The sequence below is a fragment of the Mus musculus genome, chromosome 13, assembly GCF_000001635.26.
Source record: "Mus musculus strain C57BL/6J chromosome 13, GRCm38.p6 C57BL/6J".
In the NCBI taxonomy this organism is placed as follows: Eukaryota; Metazoa; Chordata; class Mammalia; order Rodentia; family Muridae; genus Mus; species Mus musculus.
The window spans coordinates 69,771,202-69,790,692 of NC_000079.6; the positions used below are offsets into that span (position 1 = coordinate 69,771,202).

The following is a 19,491-nucleotide window of genomic DNA, read 5'->3' on the forward strand; positions in this document are numbered from 1 at the left end:
GGCCACTGAAGATCCCCAAAGCACATATTGAGTGTGTCCATGACATCACATGCCGTAGCGCTCTATAATTACAGGCGATATTATTAAACTGTGAAGTGGGAAGCTGGAAAACATGCAATTTGGTGAGCTCTGTCTCCTGCCTGGTGTAATTACATGCCTCTCCTTCAGTTGACATTGTGTTTACAGGCGGTACTGCCTGGGCTCCTGCCATGGTTGCTAATGTGGGGACATCAGGGGATGTGCCGAGGTGATGGGTCACAGGCAAACGTCATACTGGTCTTATTTGGGGCTTAATCTTACATTCACACCATGATGTGATAAATTCATCCAAATTTAATGAAAGCCGCCCAGAAAGTGAATGATTCTGTATTGCCTCCCCCCAACCCTCTCTGTATGCATTATCTCAAATGTCCTACTTTGGTCTCTAAGATATAATTATTGAAATATGGGAGCTAGCATGATTAGCTTGTATGAACGAATTTGGAATATGACAATATTTCGGAAATCTAGAAGCTGAATCTTTGGGGCTTACAGCCAACTGTCTCTTAGTACTGGCCATTGAGTCAGAGCACATTGCACGATGGAGCTTGTCCTGTGTGTCGCAGGGTGTTCATCATATCCCCGGGCCCTAACGTTGAGATGTCAGTAGTCACACACCCAAAGGTAAGAAAAATATTCCCAGATATTGTCATATGACCCCTCAAAGGCAAAGCTGCCTCCATGGGTGTCCAAGGATTATATAAAGAGGGTAAGGCTTATATAAAGCTAAATAAGTCCGGGATAGATCGAAAGCCCAGTCCCAGCTGCGGTACCACAACACTTGGCCTTCACTGTCCCAGGACACCAGTGTGGGATTTACCCGTGTCCCTTGCTGAAGCCAAGGGTCTTATTCTTTAGATTCTGTGGGGTGGAATTGATCATGTGGTCACTGACAAACTCGGTAAATTCTGAGCTTCTTCTTTCCAGAGACTTCCATGAGTTTTCACAGGATGTCACTGGCTCCAGGAATCTTGAGAAAAGAACCACATCCTATTAAAACCATGTCCACTCTCATACACACACACACACACACACACACATACCACCACCACCACCACCACCACCACCACCACCACCACCACCACCACCACCACCACCACCATCACCACCACCACCACCACCATGGTAGCATTGAGGACCATTTTGTTCCTGGTTTCTCTGGCTACAGAACCACATACATTGCAGGACTTTGGATGCTGCAGAAGACTGAAGGTGACATCCGTTCCATGTCACATCCACAGGACCCAGCATCTGCTCAGTCTGCCCAGGATCGAGTCTCATCATGGCAAGTCCCTTGGTGGGTGTCACTGAGGCCTTGTAAGCCCACAGCTTCACTTGCAGGTCATGCAGCAGGCAACACATCCTCAGTCTCCCACCAGCTTCACTGTGGACAACACTCCTTCCTGTCATGTGGATTATGATGACACCGTTGCCTAGGTTGTTAGCATTCTGTCTAAGTAAGCTCGTCCTACAGTTACCTGGCAACAGATAGGTGTGACTGACTCACTATAAAAGGGGCTACTTGCCCCCTCCTCTCTCTCTTGTTCTTCTCTTGCTCTCTAATTCGATTCCCCTCTGTCCCTTCTCTCCCCCTCCCTCTTTCTCTCCATGTGCCCATGGCCGGCTTTTACTCCTCTTCTCTTCTCTTCTCTTCTCTTCTCTTCTCTTCTCTTCTCTTCTCTTCTCTTCTCTTCTCTTCTCTTCTCTTCTCTTCTCTTCTCTTCTCTTCTCTTCTCTTCTCTTCTCTTCTCTTCTCTTCTCTCTTCTCTCTTCTCTCTTCTCTTCTCTCTCTTCTCTTCTCTCTCTTCTTCTCTTCTCTTCTCTTCTCTTCTCTTCTCTTCTCTTCTCCTCTCCTCTCCTCTCTTCTCTCTCTCTCTCTCTCTCTCTCTCTCTCTCTCTCTCTCTCTCTCTCTCTCTCCCTCTCCCTCTCCCTCTCCCTCTCCCTCTCCCTCTCCCTCTCCCTCTCCCTCTCCCTCTCCTCTCCTCTCCTCTTCTCTTCTTCTCCCCCTTTTCTCTTTCTCTGTCTCTGTCTCTACTACCCTCTCAGCTCCCCTCCCCATGCCCTGAATAAACTCTATTCTATACTATACCATCGTGTGGCTGGTCCCTCAGGGGGGAAGGGATGCCTCAGCATGGGCCTGTATAGGCATTCCTTTCCCCCACACCTCACCACACATCCACCATAACATATCACCTCCTCTCTTTATCTCTTTATAAACACATCCTAGGTTTCTTTTCAGAGTCATGAAGGCCATTTATGAAAACATTGAACCTTTACTTTGGCCTCCAGTGGCTGATGGGGATGAGAGGAAAAGGCTTGGTACCTCTGCCTTCATATTCTCTCTTTCTGCTGTGACTCAGTTATTTATGTAAAGACAGTGGCCACTTGAGAAACATTTTTTTAATTATGTATTTTCCTCAATTACATTTCCAATGCTATCCCAAAAGTCCCCCATACCCTTCCCCCCCCCACTTCCCTACCCACCCATTCCCATTTTCTTTGGCCCTGGCGTTCCCCTGTAATGGGGCATATAAAGTTTGTGTGTCCAATGGGCCTCTCTTTCCAGTGATGGCCGACTAGGCCATCTTTTGATACATATGCAGCTAGAGTCAAGAGCTCCGGGGTACTGGTTAGTTCATACTGTTGTTCCACCTATATGGTTGCAGATCCCTTTAGCTCCTTGGGTACTTTCTCTAGCTCCTCCATTGGGAGCCCTGTGATCCATCCAATAGCTGACTGTGAGCATCCACTTATGTGTTTGCTAGGCCCTGGCATAGTCTCACAAGAGACAGCTATATCTGGGTCCTTTCAGCAAAATCTTGCTAATGTATGCAATGGTGTCAGCATTTGGAAGCTGATTATGGGGTGGATCCCTGGATATGGCAGTTTGAGAAACATTTTAATTCAGAAATACAGGACAGGGCAGACTTGTCTGAGGCTTACCTTGTCTCCATCTTTCCTTCAAACACCTGCCGAGTGACAGACTAGAACAACACACCATGGAAGGTCTGAAAAGAGTTCTTGAAAGACCTTTACCTGCCCCCAGAAATCACACACACACACACACACACACACACACACACACACACACACACACACACACACATTCCTTCCCCTCGTTAGTCCACATGTCCCCTTTACTACTCCAGTGTCTGCAACCCCTCAACCATAAGTCCTGTGATATGGAATACCTGAATTTTGGATCAAACAATTTTCCCTTCTTCTCCTCCATTCTTTACCAACTGAGGGAATAAAACTTTTATTTCCCCCTCACTAAAACATCCAGATAGAAAAATACGCCATGCAGGGTAAGTACGTGCTTTGTGGTACTAGACTTTCTATGCAGAGGGCTGGAAAGAGGAATGTGCTCATGTAGGCAAGGAGGCTGTGCTGGAGGTTGAGTTTGTGTGTTTGTTTGTTTGTTTTGCTTTTGTTTTGTTCTTGTTTTTGTTTTGTTTTATTCTTTCTTTCTTTCTTTCTTTCTTTTTTTTCTTTTCTTTTTTTTTTTGTCAGATGAGTTTCTGGACTTGAGTTTAATGATGCTAGGAAAGATCTTCAGACCATGTATCAACTGGTTTGTCATCAATGTTAGGTCGCCTGAGAGGTGGCAGCGGGAAGGGGAGCTCAGGTACAGGGGATGAGTATGGGTGGAGGTCCATCGAGAGCTAAGCAGGCCTTCCTAGGCTTGGCTCTACCACCTGCTTTCCACCGAGAACTTGCCTATTGCCTTTGAAGGCACTAATGATATCAGTGCGGGAGCAGCTGGATAAATATTCTTGGTGTCCACCGTTTTCTCTGACTAGGTTTCCTACGAAATGGGAACGAGGGAAGGAAGCCACAGTCAAAGTCAAAATTGGCCATTTTCTGTTGTCCAGATCCCAGAATCCCTCCCTTGTTTGTGGACATGGTGCCTCCTTTGTCCTGCCCATTGTCCTGCTGCGGACATGATAGTTCCTTCCTAACAACACAGCCTGCCCCATTGTCCCAGTGCCCAGTGTCTACCCACTTTCTCTCCATACGCCCCTGTGCGGACCATCGGGTTTCTCAGTTAATGTTGCAATTTTGGGGAATATCCCTCTATTCTGGCCAGCTTTGCTTTGAGAGGATCATCTCCTTGGACAATTTTCTATGTAGTATTTATTAAGGGGTTTGCAGGGGACGCAGCGGAGGCAGGTTGGAGCCTCAGCCTTCACCATGATGAACGGTAACCAGTGAGACCTCGCCAGCCGGAAGAACACAAAGAAGCAGAGCGACTTGGTCGGTCAAAGGAAAGAGCCCAGATGATGGGCTTTTTGCTGTGGCCCACAAGCAGGGGGACTCAGAGATCACACAGCAGAAGCAGAAAAAGGCAAATGAGAAGAAGGAGAAACCAAAGTAGCCTTGTGGCTTTGTGTCCAATGCTCTCGCCCTGTGCCTGTGTGCCAGTAGCCAGTCCCACCATGGAGTATCTTCCTGTAGTGGTCACAGGTCCCAGCAGAGATGGCATTCTCTTTGCCCTGTGTCTGCAGCAGACTCCTTTTGTGCTTCCTCCCCCTCAGGTAGCCGCTTTCCCGCGGAGCCACTCCTGAGTGTTTATTATTTCTGTGAGGCATACCCTGAAGTATTAAAAGTAGCTTTGTAATTGAAAACAAAAGAGGGGGCTTGCTCTGGAGTCCTGCAGATCTCTCTCCCAGGCGGGTGCAGGGGGTATGACATAGCCCCTGACCCCTTCCTACTGACCCGCATGTCACTCTGCCAGACTCCCATTCCTTAGCACAGGTCTGGTTAGAAGGTCTTTTCTTCTCTCCTTTCCAAAAGGAATATTAGCATCAAGAAAAGGCCAAAGAACATTGCGTGCGCTTTTCCACAGGTCTGTTTAGTTGCCAATGCAATATGTTTGCTAACTTGCTAAAATGCTGCTAAATGTATGAAGGGCTTGCTCTCCTGAGGGGTCCTCCTTGGTCTTTGGACAGCACCCTTCCTCTGAAGTTTAGAATGAGATTGACTGCCCTTGCTAGCCCTTGGTCCCCTCACCCCATGCAGCATTTCATGGGCACAGCTCCAACAAGCAACATCAGGCATCTATGCCAAGCTTGTGGCCAGCAGTCTTGACAGATTATTTTACTAGAGCCATGCGTGTACCAGAGGACACTTCTTTCTCTAGGACGGTGCAGAGAAAGAGAGGACCAATTTCTCCCAGAATTCCTGTGCACAGCCCCAGGAATCTGTGCTGGTTTCTCAGGGAACTCTGGGTAGGAGAGCCCAGGAGATTGGGTGTTGCAGGGCACGGATCCTCTTGGAGAATGGAAGTTAGAGCCAGAATTTCCTGTTCTGAAGTTCTCTAGTCTGCATCGGCAGGACCTTCCAAACACTGCTTATAGCCTGGGCATTTGTGTGAGGGACAAGAAGTGTATCATAATGGACTGCCTCACTAGCGGAGGGAGTAAGAAATGTATAAAGAATTCAAAACTCTTCTAGAATGGATAAAGCTGTTGGTATGGTGTCTTAGCTAGAGTTTCTATTGCTATGAAGGGACACCAGGACCATGGCAACTCTTACACAGGAATATATTTAATTTGGGGCTGGCTTACAGTTTCAGAGGTTTATTCCACTATTGTCATGGTGGAAAGCATGGTCACTTGCAGGCAGACATGATGACATGCAGGCAGACACAGTGCTGGGAATATAGTTCTGCTGGCACGGGGCTTGCCTAGCATACACAGAGCCCTTGGTTCAATCCATTGCTCCTCATCAAGCATATGTTGTGGAGTTCGCCTATAGCTCTGTTACTTGGGAGCTGGAGGCAGGAAGATCAGAAATTCAAAGTCATCCTGAGCTATGCCGTGAACTCAAGACCACCCTGGAATAATTGGGACTCTGACTCAGGCAGAACATAGCGAGATGAGATGAAATCAATAAAGATGATCAACAAATTAATGTAGCAGATTGTTAATTGGAAGGAGGAAAGGCCCACAGATGTGGGAAGCCATTGAGCAGCAAATCCGATTTCTTCCTGTGACTGGAGGAAGGACTGCCCAGAGGGCATGGGATCTGAGTTCTCCTGGAAAAATAATGCACACTTACTGTAGAGATTTAAGTTGGGCCTTGGTTTTCTCTAGGTCATTTACATCCCCTAGGGCATGTTAACTGTGGTGAAATTAGCTCTACAAAACACTAATTTGGGTATTTATTTAAGGGTTCTCATAAAATTGCCACAGGGCTCCTGCAGAGACTTCATGTGCCAAGGTGGGGTGTGTGTGTGAGATACCTGGTGGGGCCTCCACTCTCTCATAGGAGAAGGGGAAGGGGTATTGGCAGAGGGACTGTGAGAGGGGGGACTGGGAGGGGGAACAGTGATTGGGATGTAAAGTGAATAAATAATAGTAATTAATAATAATAATAATAATAATAATAATCACACCTTGGGACTGGGCAGGTGACTCCATCAGTTATGTGTCACCTACTATACATACATGAGATACATACATGCGTGCATGAGACTCTGAGTTTAATCCCCAGAACCTCTTTTTATTTTTAAGAGTTGGTCGTGATGATGTATGCTTGTAATTCCATCTCTGGGGAGGCAGAGAATAGCAGATCCCTGCCACTCCCTTGCCAGACAGCCTAGGCAAACCAGTGAGTTCCCAGGTAAAATTTAGAGACACTGTTTCAAAAAAAACCCCAAATGACTAAGGAAGACACCCGAGGATGATCTCTGGCCTCTCTGTTCACTCACACATGTGTTCACATGTACCTACTACATGCTTATGCGCACACACACACACACACACACACACACACACACACACACACACACACCACATACCGTGGGCGATGCTTATTTGTAATCTTTTAGACATGCCCAAGAAAATTAAGCAAGTTATACAGGATAAGAAGTCGAGATAAATTATTCAAAGTTAGTTTGACATTTAAAAGGCTATTTATAAGAATGATCATTTTCTCCAGAAAATAAAAATAGTGAGAAGCGGCGTAAGAAGCCTGGCAGCTCTACCAGAGGGAGGCAAGTGCGAGGGGAAGGATTTCAGAGTTTCCGGAAAACGCGTTTTCGGTCTGCGCTGCGCTGTCCTCCTCGCTAACACTGGCGGCTCCGGCTTCTCGGGGAAGATTCCCAAATCCCGACTTTTCTTTTCCACCATGGGAAGGAGCAGCTGCACCAGTGCCCGCGTGATCATCAATGCCAGGTACTTCCTGCAATGGCAGTCTCCACTCTGCTTCTCAGAGCTCCATACCAAAGGGATAGCGCCTGGTGGCTGTTTGAGGCACGTGGGTGTTTGGTGGCATCACACCGGAAGTTATGTGGAGCCGCACATGTGGGTGGACTCCAGCTCGCAATCCAAGTAGGTGGTGACTCTTCTCCTTGGAAAAATTTCAGCTTCTCCCCACTCCCTCTTGCCAGGCCTGTTTTTGGTTTATCTGATAAGTTTTAAGCCTTCATTTTCCTGACTGTAAATATAGTAAGACCAGGATGAGACTCACAGCTTATGGTCCACACCCATGATTATAGATAAAGGCTGAGGTCCCCTGGTCAGATGGCATCCCAGTGGTCTCCTAGAAACCAGTACATGAGGTGTGGCCAGAGCGATATGGACCTCAGAATGGAGGATGCAAGTGTATACCACTCATCATGGATACATACATATAGTCAGTTCTTTTTTTTTTTTTTTAAGATTTTTATTTTATTGACATGAATACATTGTCACTGTCTTCAGACACACCAGAAGCGGGCATCAGATCCCATTACAGATGGTTGTGAGCCACCACGTGGTTGCTGGGAATTGAACTCAGGACCTCTGGAAGAGCAGTCGATGCTCTTAACCGCTGAGCCATCTCTCCAGCCCTAGTCAGTTCTTTAGGGAAAAGGAAATGAACGACTTTACAAAGTATGGATGTAAAAATACAAAGAACATTATTATTATCAGGCTAATAACTGGAGAATATGAAGGCGGTGTCTTGTGGAGTCGATCATGTTATTAATGCGTGCATTCTTCGGGTTGGGAACACTAGAAGCTCTTCCACTCAGCTACAGCTAATTGCTGTCAGCCACAGTGATGCTGCAGTAGACACTGGAAGCCACTGCTCTGATCCGTGTGTACCCAGAACCTGTTCACTATCAAGTCTCCACCTCCTCTGCATGCAGCGTTCGCCCCCTTCTGCCCTGTATGTCAGGAGCCTTTGAACTTCCCCTCGTAATTAAGGGAGAGTGTGTGGTGTTGCCTTTCTGTCCCTGACCTGCTTCACTTAAAACAATATGCCCCCAAGACCAACCATGTTTCTGCAAATGACAGTACTTTTATCTTCTGTTGGCCAAGTAATGTTCCACTGGGTCTAATCGTCCACCTTTTCTACATCTGTTTCTCTGCCAGTGGACGTTGAAGTTGTTTCCCTATGCTAGCTAATTAGACTAGCACTGCAGTGAGCATGGTGAGCAGGTGTGTCCCTGATAGATGGAGTTAATTTCTTTTGGTTGAACTCCAATTGTTGGAATTACTGCTACATGGTAGTTCTAAAAAACAAAACAAAACAAAAAAACCAAACTCAAAACAGAACAACAAAACACACTACTATTACTAAGTGTGTGCAACAACAAAACATACTAATATTACTGTGTATATATATATATATATATGTGTGTGTGTGTGTGTGTGTGTGTAAAAGTGCCACAGCACACACATGTACATCAGAGGACAGCTTGTGGGAGTCTCTTCTCTCCTCCCACCATGTGGGTCCCAGGTATAGAACTCAGGATTCAGGCTTGGTGGAAAGTGTCTTCACCAACTGGGCCATCTCACTGTTCAGTTGCAGTTTCTGTTTTCTGTAACATATTACCTTCCCACGGATATCATATTAGAGTCCCCTTCTCTGTGCCTTTGTCAGTACTTTTTTTTCCTTTGTAGTCTTCGTAATAACAAACAGACATTGTAACCAGAGTGAAGTGACTCCCATTGTGGTTTAGATCTGCGTCTCACTGATGGATACGCTGTTGGATGTTTTCATTTTCCTGCTGGCCCTTTGACAAACATATTTTCACATCATTTGCTTATTTTAAAATCAGGTTATTTAATTTTCATTCTCTTACCAGAGTAAGGGTCTAAAAATTGATAATGGAAGACCCCAGACTCGGATAGTATGCAAAGACAAAGAGTGTTAATTCTGCAGAAACAACCAGCATGAGGGGATCAACCATTCTCTAAAATGTTGACCTCAGACAAAGGTGCACTTCTTATAGGGAACCAGGAGAACTCTCTAGAGGATTAGGTAATCTGGTGGATGCCAGGCAGGCAGTCACACGTGGTCAGTAGTCTACATTCCTGTGTCATGAAGTTTTAACCATAGTATAAGACAGGGCTGCCCAGCCAGATAGCCCAATCTGAGCTATTTCCCCATTTTTGTGGTTATCCCCAGGCTGTCCTTTAGGAGGGAGTTTTATGACCTTGTTTTTGGATTTTCTGGTCTGTTCCTGCAGCTGGTATCTTATGGCCTTCTTTTTGAAATCAGGCCTGGTCCCTAAATGGTGACAAATGGGGTTTATGTCATCCTTTCACCAGATAAATAAATAGTCTGCAATTAATTCCCCACCCCCACCCCCCCCAAAAAAAACTAACCAGTTTTGTCAACTGACCACTTACTGTCCTGATACTTTGTACTTTGATGTAATGCCACGTGCCAATTTCTGTTTCTGAGTTGTGTGTTTTCCGGAGTCGCATCCGAAGGACTCCTTTCCAGAGCGATGTCTCGGTGCATCTTTCCTGTGCCCCACAGCTCCAGCACTTACATTTGCAGATCTGGCCCATTTCATCTGGATTTTTTTTTTTTTTTAAGATTCTGGGTGTGGTGGTGTGAATGGCAGTCGTCCCCACAGGCTCTTGTGTGGGAGGAGGCGTGTCACTGGGGGTGGGTTCTGAGGTCTCAAAAGCCTACACCAGACCCAGTCACCTTCTTTCCTGCCTGGATATTAGTATGTGAGGTCTCAGCTACTGCTCCAGCTAACACTTATGCCTGCCTGCCTGCTGCCACAGACCCTGCCATGATGGGCATGGACTAACTCTCTGAGACTGTTAGCAAGCCCCCAGTTAAATGATCTCCTTTAAAAGTTGCCTTGGTCATGGGATCTCTTCACAGCAGGAGAAGAGTAAGGTAGAACAATAAGACACGGAGATATCAAGGAGATATCAAGGTCTGAGTTTGTCCTCCTTTGATGAATATCCAGATTTCCCAGAATTCCTTATTAATGAGTCTGCTCTTTGTCCGGTATGTCTTTCAGTGCCTTTGTTGACAAACAGTTACAAGTGTGAATTTATTTCTGGGTTAAAACATTCTGTTTCATTGACCTGCGTGTCTGTTTATGCCAGGACCCTATTGATTTTCACCACTCTGGCTCTGTTAGTATGTTTTAAATTCAGGTACTATGATAACTCCAGTTTTTTGCTTGTTTTTTTTTTCCCTCAATTTCAGTTTTTCCATGATCTTCAAATTTAGGAGCTGTTCCCTATTTCTATGGAGAATGATTGTGATATTTTGATAGGGATTATCTCGAGTGCTGACTACGGTCTCTCGCTCTCTCTCTTTAATCTTTGATTTAACTTCTGTAGGGATTCTCTCTGTCTCCCTCTCTTTCCCTTTAGTGTAGCTTGGTCAATTTTACTTCCTCGAATTAAAATATTAGCTTTATTTAACATTCAGAGTTATGAATCTGAATTTTACTCATTTCTTGTCTTTTTTTTATTTCTAATAATTGAGGGCTTGGCTTCTTGGTTGTGCTTTCTATGAGTTGGATGGCTGACTATTTGATATTTTATACTTTTCTGGTTTAACTCTAGTTTGCTTTCTGTTGCTGTGAAAAGAACTGTGACCAAAAGCAAGCTTGTCAAGGAAAGGCTTTATCTGGCAATGTAAGAAAGACTGGAGGTTTGAGGGTACAGTCATCATTGTGGGGAAACAGTGACACTGAGAGCCACTGCAGCTACGGAGGCTGAAGCATCAGATGGCTGGTCACACCTGTAGTCAGGAAGTAGAGAGAGATGCATACTGGTGCTCAGTACTCCCTGTGGACCATAATAGCCCAGGATTGTGGAGGGAGGGTCCAGGAGAGCTTCAACCCCAGATTCCTCAGATGAGGATGGCAGGAGTTGGCTCCCTCCCCTCTCCCAACCTGGTATCATAAAGCCAGCTCTCCCACCATCGTCCCTGGTAAAATTTCATTACCCTGACTACTATGAAGTTTCACTCCTTGTCTGACTTTCTAAGGTTTTCCTCTCAGATCCCGCAGCCCCTGAGTATGCAGATAAAGCCTCTTCCAACAATCTGACCTGGTCAATACCACATGGCCACACAAACCGTGCCCTGGAGACTCAGACCACCTCCCCAGGGGCATAGATACCCCGCATTCCCCAATAAATGAAGCCAGTTCTCTGAAGCTGTTCCTAGGTGTGTTTATTGCCTGGATAGGTGAGTGCCCCTGGCCTTCTGGCATCAGCCCCAAAGCCTCTGCCTCCCCACACTGAGGACTGGTGATGTATCCCTCCTTTGTTTCTGGTTTGCGCTGTCTTGTTGAGTTCAGTGATTGTTGACAGGGCAACTGGCACCTTCTGGCCAGGCAACTTCTTAGTCTTGGTAGACTTTATACCTTTAAACCTCTGCCTGAAACCAACAACTCACTTGGGTGTCAGCAAAAACCTATTTACTTTTTTCTCCTTAAAAAAACCAAACCAAACTAAGTTACACAATGACCAGTTAATAGCTGTTTAGGCCTACACTCGTATGGATCTTTCCAGTTCTGTCAAATCTCTCTGAAACCCCCCTCATAGAGACAGCCAGAGGTATGTCTCCTAGGTGATCCTACATTCTGTCAGGATGACAAGATTAACAGTATATTCCTCATGTTAACATCGTTCGTAATTACTGTGTTGTTGTCAAACTGAGAAATAAACATTGGTTTGTGACTTGAGAGTTTTGGGTTTCTAAAATTTGTTTACAAATGTTCTTTTTCTTCTCCTGTGTACTCTACTGTCTTAGTCAGGGTTTCTATTCCTGTGCAAAACATCATGATCAAGAAGCAAGTTAGGGAGAAAACGGTTTATTCAGCTTACACTTCCATGTTGCTGTTCATCACCAAAGAAAGTCAGGGCAGGATCTGAGAGGCAGGAGCTGATGGAGGGGTGCTGCTTACTGCCTTGCTCAGCTTGCTTTCTTATAGAACCCAAGACTACCAGCCCAGGGATGGTATAACCCACAATGGGCTCTCCCACCCTTGATCACTAATTGAGAAAATGCCTTACAGCTGGATCTTATGGAGGCATTCCCTCAAGGGAGGCTCCTTTTTCTGTGTTAACTGAAGCTTGTGTCAAGTTGATAGACAAAACCAGTCAGTGCAACACAAAGGCAAAGGCTCTCAATGTGATGTTACTGCAGCAAACAACCCTAGCCCTTTGGCTTTGGTGGTGTCTGTGAGGCCACTGCATGGCAGTTACTACTTTACATTTCTATACTCGGTTCTTTGGAAATGAACCGTTAGATAAAACCCATAGTTGAAGTGGTTTAATCCTTCTTGGGGATTCCTACATATTATTTGGCTTTTAAAAGAGCACACACCCAGGTGTCTCCTAATTGTACTCTTTTTATAAACAAAGACATTGGTGAACCAGACAGGTTTGGTTCAGTTGGGGGCACGATAGATGTTGGTGTTTGGTGGGAGGGTGGGCAGTATATGGAATGGCCATGATATTTGCTCTGATGGACGCCCCCTCAAAGGCTGAGCTCTGTGAGACTATGCACATGACACTTAACCTCAGTCGTCTTTTGCAGAACTACACTGACCACTGACCTCTGGCATGGGATAAGCCTCTATCCCTGTCTGAGACCCACCACAGGGCATTACTGTTACAGGGCAACTGAGAACTCTCTCTGGAGTACATAGACAGTCATAATGAATGGAGACATCACAGACAGCTTCCTGAACGAAGGTGGAGCTGACAGCCTCCTCTTCCAAGGCTGTAATTAAAGAAGCAGTTGAGAAATGTTATCTTTCCACTCCTGAATATTCAAAGTTATCTGTCACAAACATATTGTTAAACTCCCTCTCAGGTCTCAGTTGTCACTTTTACATGCGCGCTTGCAGAGATGGCTTGCTCCAGAGTTCTTTTTACAAGAGAGCACTTCAGCCCTCAAAGGGCTACCCATGTCTTCAGTGGGAGGGAGATAGTTCAAAGCAAAGCAACACCGCTGTATGTCTTTATCAATTGTTCCATGTCACTGTACTGGGAGCAATCCCACCAGATCCCAAGCCTTTTCAATGCACTGTCTTCTTATTAAATTTCTGCATGGGAAGCTCAACAGTGTGAGCCAAAATAGAACAGGTTCTGCTGTCCTTAGCAGAGCTCTGCCTGGGAGGCAAGGCTTCTGTTTCTCTAATTTAAGCCTCTCATCATGGTTGATCTCACTGGTGGTACTTACTGTGAAGTGCTCCATCACAGAGGAGGCCCTGTATCTATGGCATACACTCTGGTGAGTAGAAAGGTTGCCACACATGTGTTTCCATGGTGCGAGGCATCACAAGACTGAGCTATTATTCTCCAACCTATCTCTCTGTCACAGTTGCAGGCTCAGAATACAGAGATGACAGGAGGCAGTGTTTGTCCCTTATTTCTGCTCAGGACTGGGGATACTGTGACTTTCTACCATAGTATCATGATCACAGCAGTTGGAGTGGTGGTTCCAGGTTGAAGCATGCTTGATTCATACCATTATTCTGGTCCAAGTTTAATTTTATGCTCTACTGGCAGGCTCTACTGGAATTGACATTTGAGATAAATTTATCATAGACTTGCCCATGATCTTGAAAAAGCCCACCATGATGGCAGAGAACACAAAGCTTCCAGAGATTCATCAACTATCTGAGGAGCCCCTGGGTTTTGTCTGTGAGATATCCGTATTATGGTAGTTTCCTAAGCTTGTTTTAGAGAGGTGAGAGGTCTCTCTGCTTTTCTCCTACAGCCGCTGTTGCTTTGTTCTTGGGGTCAGTCCAGCAAGAATGGTCACAGAGGAGTTCAAGGCTGGTAAGGTTCAGATGGTGGTTCTTTTATGTGAAAGCACATGTCCTCGTACCCCACAACGACTTCTCAATTGACTGACACATTCCCAAGACCTTCTGGGATGACATTCAGATGAACACTGTATGGATCCCACTCCATATTTAAGACAGAGACACACTCCCAAAACTGACTGGGGACTGAGGTCCAGGCAAGAAGCACAGGCTGCCATCAGCTCCTGAGTGTCTTTGTTCATTCTCATATCATTTTGCTCTTGGCTAACCTTGTCACTATGCTGAGCTTGGCTACTGCCCAAACTTCAAATGGCTTTGGTCTAGGCAGCTTTCCTAGAGAAGCTGTAGGCATAGAATGAGCATTCCTGAGGCCACAGGAATGGTGAGATATGGGGCTAGAATGCCTTTCCTTGATGCATCCTTAATAAGCAGCAAAGGTTGCTCAGCTATGCAATTTTTTTTTTTTTTGAGACAGGGTTTCTCTGTGTAGCCCTGGCTGTCCTGGAACTCACTCTGTAGAGCAGGCTGGCCTCGAACTCAAAAATCCGCCAGCCTCTGCCTCCCGAGTGCTGGGATTAAAGGTGTGCACCACCATGCCCAGCCAGCTATGCAATTTTTAGGAAAGCATTTGTGGTGGTTTGAATGAGCTTGGCCTAGGGAGTGGCACTATTAGGAGATGTGGCCTTGTTGGAGGAGGTTTGTCACTGTGGGGCTGGACAATGAGACCCTCCTCCAAACAACATGGGAGCCAGTCTTTTCCTAGCAGTCTTCAGATGAAGATGTAGAACTCTCAGCTCCTCCAGCACCATGCCTGCCTGGATGCTGCCATGCTTCCTGCCATGATGATAATGGACTGAACCTCTGAACCCATAAGCTACACCCAATTAAATATTGTCCCTTTATAAGAGTTACCTTGGTCTTGGTGTCTCTTCACAGCAATGGAAACCCTAACTAAGATAGCATTCTAGCCTACTGGCAAGTGTACAGTGGTCTATGCAAATTAAACATCTGATCAAGCTCACTTCTTTATTCCTGAAAGTGAGTTGTCACTTAGACATCTCCCAGAGAGCACAGGAGATGGGCCATGGCATTAACCTGGGGACTGTCAAGGAGGATTTAGTGAGACCTTTGTTTACCTGAGCCTCTGACCCAAAAAGAAGCCCCCCCACCCCCGTTCATTTTTCAAGCTCTAACATGAATACCCATGAATTATACTTGAGATTTTTTTTTTTTACTTTATCAAACTTAATTATTTAAACAGTATTACCCACCTGTATTCTGTAACTGGGTATGTGTATTTGCACTCCCGGTATTTATAATTCAATGTCAACATCACCATTCAGGAGGAAATATGACCCTGAAGTAGAAAGGCAGAAGTCAATGTGAGTGCTTTTAAAAGGTTGTTAATGTACTTCTCACTCAAATACCTACAATTTCCAACATTTGTGCCATCTGAAACACATTTAGCACATTGATAATGAGCCCTGCAGGTTTTGGCTTAAAACTGCCAGAGCAAGGAGACATTTCAATGGCTTGTGATCCAAGTGCATTATCAGGGAAAGAGGTTTAAAATCTGAATCACAGAAAAACGGGATGCTAAAGGCTGAACAAAAATCCCTAAGGGCCATTGGTCTCAACACCTCATTTCAGAAACAAATGATCAGAAGTCAGGAGAAGGGAAAGTGGCCTAGCACTTGGAAGGCTGAATCAGGGGGATCACTACCAGTTTAGCACTAAGGCTAGGCAGGTATCTAACCTCTATGCTATTAAAATAAATTTCCCATTGATAACTCCCAGTTATATTTACTGTGTTTCATTTGGGGTGCTGTTAATCCCAACTAGCCAGTCTTTATGGCCATGTTCTCTTGACTCCTAACCCATGGGGTCTTTCTCCCCTCCTAACTCCTCTCTCCCTTCCTGGTTTCCCGAAACCCCAAGCCCAGGAACACCAAGCCTCACTAATCTCAATTTCACCCAGTTATGGGCTGCAGACATATTTATTCACCAATAAGAAATAACTTGGGGACAAGGTCATATAGCATTACTTGACTCTCTTGTCTCTGGGCAACCAGGCCTTAGGGACCCGCACTTAGCATTACAATACATAGCAACAGACCAAACCTGCACAAGTTCAAAGATAGTCTGGGTTGTAGGTTGGTATGGAACAAGAGTAAGAAACTTTTGCTAACTAAGTAACTAACTAGCTAACTAAAACAATAAAAACCAAAGAGAACTGAAGAACTATGTTATTGAAAGATTTCACCTACATATCTGGACAAATGGTTGGATGGACTTTTGTAAATGTTCACAGACATGTCTTCTTGATCCTTCAAAGGCACCAGGTAATATTTGATATTTTGCAAGATCTGTTAGAACTTAATTTTTTCACTATACTTATTTATATTCAGTGCAAGGTGTGTGTATCTCTGTGTGCCTGTGTATCTCTGTGTGACTGTGTCCATGTCACTGTGTTTGTGAGTATATAAGTGTGTGTATGTGTGTGTGTGTCTGTCTGTCCTTGTGAGAGTTGGCTCTCTCCTTTCACCATGTGGGATCTGGGGAGAGGCCTTGGGTCATCAGGGTTTGCCATCTTGTCAGCTCCTGCTGAGATGTAGATGCCCCAGATCTCTGTTCCTAGATTTGGTCCTACATGCTGACCCAGTGGGCCACAAGCACAACTCAGCTCTTGTCTAACAAACTAGCAAGACCAGAGGTAGAGCAGAGAGGGGGGTCAGCACCTAATGTGGCAGTGAGATGATTTGGGAGATGATTAAACCACCCATTGGTGTTCTGCCCCTTTCAGTGGACATGTAGGTTTTTTGTTTTTTTTTTTATTGTGACTTATTTACTTTACATCTCAATTGCAGCTTTCCCTCCCTCTTCTCTTTCAAGTCCTTCCTTTTCTTTCCCCTCTCCCACCACTTGCCCTCCCTCCACTCCTTTTTAGAAAAGGGGAGGCCTTCCATGGATATCAACCAGTCCTGGCATCACCAAATTGAGGTGAGACTGGGCTAGGCAAGGCAGCCCAGCTAGGGAAAGGGCTCCAAAGGCAGACACAGACGCTGCTCCTGCTGTTAGGCGTCCCATGTGAAGACCAAGGTGCACAACTGTTACATGAGTACAGAGTGCCTACCTTCTTCCCATGCGTGCTCCTTGGTTGGCAACTCAGTGGACATGTACTTTAAAAAAGGGACTGCAGGACAAATCCTGTCCCTCCCCACTTTCTAATCTTTCCCTTTTAGGTACTGTGTTAAAATAGAACTTGTCCCCATCCTACCATGTGAAGTTACAGCAAGAGGAGGACACCTTGGAAGCGGAGAAGAGACCTAACTTGACACTGAGTCACCCTCCCACACACACACACACACACACACACACACACACACACACACACACACACACACACACAGACTAAGACAAGTCTCAAGACTTTTTACTACACTCTCTTAATTCTTTTTATCCCACTAACTACTTGTGTGACCTTCGGAAAAATCCCTTGGGTCCCAGTTTCTTCATCTTTACAATGAGAAGACACAAATCAGGAGACACAAAGGCAACTTCTGCTTTCATGGGGCCATCTGTTTCCATACAGCGTACGAGGAGTGTTGATACACAGAAGCAAGGGGAAGCCACAAATAGCAGAAGCGTGAATCCCAGGGCTGGCACATTGCTGTTTAGATGTAACTGAAGTGCTCTGTTTCATGAGGGTTTTCTCATGCCAGACGGCACTGGGGTTTTGTATTCATCCCAGATGTCATAGACATTTAAACTTCATCATGACCCAAGAACACCAGAGCACTTCAGTCTGGGCTTGAATTCCTCTGATTCGGCTGTTTTCTCTGCTCCTCGTTCTGAGGGGTAGGACATAGTTGTACAATATACTACACTTCCTAAATATTGACTACTACTGAACTATTATTGGAAACATAGTGGAGGTCTCTCTTCAACCCTAGCCAAGTGAAAGGACATGAAGCCAGCCAGGGAGTGAGCCCACTCGTGTACCTTGAGTCCACACATAGCTTTGATGGGCTTGTGCCTGATCCAGAATGGAGGAGATGCCAATGAGAAGAAAAAGCTGTCAATATGAATAAACAAAAAATAATGCAAACACATCATGGGACACTATGACCCTCACTGCTAGGACTGGGTGAGGCATAGGACACAAAGAGTATCTCTCCTTGAGAGAAATCAACTCGATAATTTTGTATTTTCAGAGCATCAAGATGGATTGTTTGAAGAGAAAAAGGTATTTCATAAGAGAAAAGGGGAACGATTGTAGAGTGAAAAATAACTTTTAACATAAAAAAGTAATTGTTTAAAATAAATGCCAAGCAGTGAATGGTTGGACGTTAAATGCAGAAAACCAAGACTAGGAAATAATAACAAAATAGACCGGATACACCAGAGGAGAAAGAAAGGGCACTGAAGAACAGCCTATGAGGGTTAGCACCTGTTGTGCAGGAGGCAATAAAAGTGTCCATTATGCATAGACAAACACTCAAAGAACAAATTCAATGAAAAATAAACGTATAGAAGGGAAGAAATGACATAAAAAAAGAGAGATGGGGAGAATCTTCCAGAATTAAAGGACAAAAGTAAGACTGGACAATCCTTTAGGGTCCCTAGGGCCAGGAATGAGAGAGTCCAATACTTTCTTTCCAGAGGAATTTAGAAAACTAAGTTCACAGAAAGGCCCTTTCCACCAGCAATAGTATGGTCTGTCATTACCCATGGCACCTGTTGGTGGTGGCAGAGTGGCTTTTTCCAAATTCTGACAACAGTGACTTTGTATTGAGACTTCTTTACCCAGCTGAAGTATCAGAAAGACCCAAGAGCTTTCTGTACTCAGATAAACTAATCACAAATCACCAAAAGAGGATTATAGAATATGACATATGTACAGCTTTTTAAAATGTTACTCATCTGTGTTCTTTCCTAGGCATAGATTTTATTCAGATGAAGGGAGAAGAAACGTGACACAGACATATCGGATTTTGCCCAGCGTGAGGGAAACTCCTAAGAAGTAAAGGTGTACTAGCCTTTTCTCATTGCTGAGATAAAATACCTTCCAAGAAGCAAATTAAGGAAGGAAGGGTTTATGGTGGCTCCTGGTGCAGGGTGACATGGTTTATGACGGCAGGGGTGTCACTTGTGATACATGATCACTGTATCTTCATAAGTAGAAGTGGAGAAAGGCTGAGAAGTGTCTCATGGTTTGCATATGCTTAGCCCAGGAAGTGGCACTATTAGAAGATGTGGCCCTGTTGTAGTGACCTTGTTGGAGTAGGTATATCACTGTGGGTGTGAGCTTTAAGACTGTCATCCTAGCTGCCAGTATTCTGCTAGCAGCCTTCAGATGAAGATGTAGAACTCTTAGCTCCTCCCACACCAAGCCTTCCTGGATGCTGCCATG

The 19,491-nt window shown here is 45.1% G+C and overlaps 1 long non-coding RNA gene and 1 pseudogene across 1 annotated transcript; one reads left to right on the forward strand and one right to left on the reverse strand.

Moving 5' to 3' along the window:
• Window positions 1-313: 313 nt before the first annotated feature.
• Window positions 314-1,413, reverse strand: 4930547H16Rik (RIKEN cDNA 4930547H16 gene). The gene is made up of 2 exons (NR_167672.1): window positions 1,218-1,413; window positions 314-1,009 (listed from the first exon to the last, which is right to left on the reverse strand). It is a non-coding gene; the product is annotated as an RIKEN cDNA 4930547H16 gene (long non-coding RNA).
• Window positions 1,414-4,234: 2,821 nt separating this feature from the next.
• On the forward strand, window positions 4,235-4,418 carry Gm20288 (annotated as a pseudogene).
• The last annotated feature ends 15,073 nt before the right edge of the window (window positions 4,419-19,491 follow it).